Here is a 4,981-nt window from a genome sequence, read left to right as displayed (position 1 = left end):
CACGTTGGAAGGCAGCTGAGGGCAACAGCCCTGACTACAGGGTGTGCTCAGTGCAAGCCTAGGTGGGACCCTCCTGGTGGGACCCCCATAGAGAGGGACTTGAGCATGACCTTCATCCTGGCACCCTTTAAAGGACATGTATCCGGAGAAAGGGCTGTCCTGAGCTGGATATCTCTCCTGCTGTCGCCTTAACTCACAGGGAAATGTGGTCCTGACCACCCTTCAGACACTAAGGGCACCTACCTCCACCTTGGATGATAGTTACCACAGAGACACACCAAAGACCTGCATGATAAGAATAATCACATGCAACAGTTACAGTTATATGTTCTCTCTGCCTCAGGAAATACTTCAGGCTTTGCAAGATAAAAGAGTAAAATCTTTGCTGGTATATGAAAGCAAAGTGTGCTGGCTCTGATATTTCTTACACTTCATCTAGTTTTCTAGGTTTTAAGCCCAGAAAGAAAGCAAACGAAGTTTTCTGCTACTCAAGGTTGGTAAGTGTATCCCTGGCATTTCAAAGTATTTGCATAAAATCAGTCACAGTAAGGAAGGTGAAACTGACTACTGAAGCAGAAGGCAGCAAGTCCAGCCTTCTGGGTCTGTCTACTGCAACATCCACCTTTGCTTCTTTCTCCTGTCACCAATGCAGGCAGAGTGCTGAAATGTGCAGTATTCCTCCAGTGTCTTCCAATGAAAGCAATTTGAAAGCCTTCAAGCACATCACACTACAAGGGAGAAATGCAGCAGCAAGTCAGACACAGGGAGGTAAAGTGAGGTTTGGAAGACTAGCTGGCAAGTCTGGGGCAAGATTGGTTACTGAGCAGCTACCTGGTGGATTGCTAGTTAGTGTTTTGTCTGTAAGGGTGCTGGAGAAGCAGGTGCTGCAAAGCAAACATGGAATGATGCTTGCTGTGACCCTAAGGGAGCAGGAAATCTAAGCCCATCTCTTCTGACAGCAACCTTTCACACAGAAGCAAATGGCTGAATTTTATGATGTGACACAAAACTGTTGGGATAGTGAAATAGGTTACTATCAGCCTGCTTCTGTTTCTCTAGGTAAAGAGGTCAAACTTTGGATGAGAAAGACCATAGAGTTATATTTCAGCTTCCTTTTATTACACTGAAATCATCTCTTAGTCTCTGCAGATTTCTTCGCTTCTGTCAAAGGCTTCTGTTTGGTCCTAGTTACCTTTCATTCAGGGATTAACAAAGTAGAATGAAACTGCATTTTCAGGTGAGGGCTCCTTCACACAGTGGAGGAGCATCATCAAGTGACAGAGCTGTGCTGCTTGCAGCTCTGGGGCTGGGACCCCTCCACCAGGTAACACCACCACACTGCCAGCCAGCACATTTCTACACTTCACTGGGAATATGGGGCCCTCCATAAATGCCAACAGTGTGCACATTTCAGTAGTCACCAGTACATTTTAGAGATACAAAGTTCTAACATGCATCAGCTGCCACATTGCCAGAAACACTAATGTGAGGCTGAGTTTACAAATGTCCTCTTGGTTATTCCCTGGTTAGCCAATGTTAAGTAGCTTAAAAATTGTAAAAAAATGAGTTTTCTAGACAGACAATGGAGGAAGAGTTTGGAAAAATATGCCCAAATCACAGTTCTGAGGATGACAGACAGATGTAGAAAACTACACTTCAGAAGAAAGAAACCATATGCTCAGCTGCATCCCGTGCAAAGCCTTCATGGTAGTATCAGACCAAAGAGAGTGGTGGAGCTGCTGAATGGAAAGCCTCAAAATTTTTATGACTGTTCTTGCAACTCCCATACCCATTAGAGTATTTCCTGTCCATCCAGTAACAAGGCTGTTTCTTAAATCAGAACAATATTTTTATTTTTTTGCTTATTTATAATGTACAGTGTCCCATCCTTTTTTTTCTGATTAGAAGATAGAACAAAGTGTCATTCAGTAAGAAAGCAGATGGGATTTGGGGTCAATATTTATAGAGTTTACTGGACTTTAGTACAATTCAGTTGTATCATACTTTTCCCAAAAGGAGGGTATAAGGAATACATTACTTTGTTTGGATCCTCATATGTCTTATTTTCATAGTAGCAAAGGGCATTGATGTCTCTTGGGAGACATTTTATTCCCAAAAATATTTCTGTGTTTATAGATGTGATGGCATGGATAGCACCAATCCTGTGCAACTGGAAGAGAGGAAGACAAGCAGTTTCTACAACCTCCCTGGGATTTACTTAGAATAAAAATGTAGAAGATCAATTTACATAATCATGCATGTTATTTGTGGTGTTAGTCCAGTGCTGGGAGCACTATAGTTTGACATTTCTAAACACAGAAATTTACTGCATTTGTTAATGTACAAATATAAATAAAATAAAGTTGGGTGACAGAGATGTACCACATGAACACATGGGATCCAGGGGCAACTTAAACAGAATACTACTTACTGGGGCAGGAAATTAATAAGTCAAACATAAGAGATAAACTATAGTACACAAACAACAAATTCATTTCCCCAAAAGACAGTCATTTTTATAGCTGAAGGGCAGGCAAGGCTCTCTCTTCAGAATAGGCCAAAAGAAAGACATTTATGGGAAATTAAGTATCTCCAGAGCCTATGAAGTTTTTAAAAAAGTCAGATTACCCATGAAAATGAGGCTAGAATAGCTACAAAAGTTAGTCTGCTCCAACAGGAGAAGGCTGATTTTAATAAATGCATCTTGCATCCAGCAGTCAGTAGAGTGTCTTTGTTACTTTTTCTTCTGGAGGCACAAGTTTCACTTTTTGGCCACATACCACACTAATCATTGGAAACTCAGAAATTTTTCTGGGTATATCCTAGGTATAGCAATAAGGAGATCCTTTGATCCTTTAGGTAGAGTTCTGTTCTGCGACCACTGACAGGCACAGACAGTTTTCACTGATCCATTTACATTTCACAGAATCATGGAATCATAAAATGGCTTGGGTTGGAAGAGACATTAAAGATCACCCAGTTCCAACCCCCATGCCATGGGCAGGGACACCTTCTGCTAAATCAGGTTGGTGAGAGCTCCATCCAGTCTGGCCTTGAACACTTCCAGGGATGGGAACAAGCTGGGCAACCTGTGCCAGTGCCTCACCACCCTCACAGTCAAGACTTATAAGACCCTAATGTCAAGACCCTAATATCTTATCTAAACCTACTCGCTTTCTGTTTGAAGCCATTCCCCCTTGCCATGTCACTACATGCTCTTGCAAAAAGTCCCTGCCCATCTTTCCTGTAGGCTCCCTTCAGATACTGGAAGGCTGCAATTAGGCCACCCTCAAGCCTTGTCTTTCCTGGGCTGTACAATCCCAATTGTCTCAGCCTTTCCTCACAGGAGAGGTGCTCTATCCCTCTAATCAACTTGGTGGCCTTCTCTGGACTCACAGCAACAGGTCGATGTTCTTCCTGAGCTGAGGATCCCAAAGCTGGATGTAGTACTCCAGGTGGGGTGTCAGCAGAGCAGAGAGGAGGGGCAGAATCACCTCCCTGGACCTGCTGGCCACGGTGCTTTTGGTGCAGCCCAGCACATGGTTGGCTTTCTCGGCTGTGAGCACACATGGTCAGCTCATGTGCAACCTCTCATCCACCAGCACACCCAAGTCCTTCTTGGCAGGGCTGATTTAGCTTTCAGCTCTTTTCCTTCGTCTTACTAACATGTTGAAAGAGGGTGCAATTTCTACAGGTCAAAAAGCTCGAATGCTGTCATGTCATATGGTTTACTTTATTATTTTCACCTCCAGACCTATACCATGAACACGTACCTGTTTGTGTATGACTTGATGCAATTCTGTGGACATTCATGGATATTTACAAATATGATCATCAGATTCATGTCATTTGGAAGAGGTAAGATTCCTTCTCTACATTCTGTAAGCATTTTAAGAGGCAATGACATGCAGAAATATCAAATTAGAGATAAATTTAAGCATCTGAATATGTGTATGTTCAATGCCAGAGACTGTAATTCAGTTAGAAAAATACTCCATTAAAAGGCTGAGCAAATTACTGGTAACTGTTTTCTGCTCCTATCACATCAGGAATGAAGCTCTTGTTTTCCTAGCGAGCTTTAATATTCAGCAGCATGCTAGCAACATTCCATTTAGAGATAGACCTAAATGTGATTAGGTCCAGTCATTATGGTGAATATTAATCTTACTGAGGCCACTAGGAGGGAGTTATTGCACATGACTCTATCTCCAAAAACATTAGAAAGTATTTCTCTTTCTGTTGCCTGGGGTTAAGACACAAAAATAGAAAACTAGTGACTGGAAATTTAAAATGATTTATAATGGTGGTCAGTTGTAGGCATATAAAATGCCTCCTTTGTGGTCTGCTTGTTTTAGGCAGTGCCATGGGTACAGATACAGGCAGGACCTCAACATCTCATCATGTTTAGACATTCCTCATGCATTTTTTCAACATTTCCTCCTATTTAGAAATATCCTAAAGCAATAGCTCTAAATGAACACATCCTGCATAGTGTTTGCCCATGCATCAAGCATAGGGAATCCCACTCTTTTCTCAGCTTCCTGCCTCTGTGTCAAAGCTACACACATGGAGTGCACTGCCTTATCTACTCCCTGAAGCTTTACTTCTGCTACCCAAAAGTTTGGTACTGTTGAACTTTATTTCTTGTCATCTCTGGTGCTGACAGAGCAAGAACAAACCCAGTAGTTGCTTCAGACTTTTACTCTTTAACCACCCTCTAATTTTCCTCTCCATTTTGCCTATAGATTCGTTGGCTGACACATTTTACTCCATAGGACTCGTAATGCGCCTTTGCCAGTTGTTATCTGTATTGGAAATCCTACACATCCTCATTGGCATTGATAAAAGTCGCCTCTTGCCCAGGTTTTTGCAGGTACGTTCATTTCTCAAGACTCTCCTTTCATGACCTACACACATCAGCCATGGCTGCCCCTGGGGACAACTCCAGGCTGAACTACCCTGAATGTTCCACCTACAACCA

The sequence above is a fragment of the Acanthisitta chloris genome, unplaced genomic scaffold (assembly GCF_000695815.1).
Source record: "Acanthisitta chloris isolate BGI_N310 unplaced genomic scaffold, ASM69581v1 scaffold8782, whole genome shotgun sequence".
Classification (NCBI taxonomy): Eukaryota; Metazoa; Chordata; class Aves; order Passeriformes; family Acanthisittidae; genus Acanthisitta; species Acanthisitta chloris.
This window is presented reverse-complemented; position numbering follows the sequence as displayed.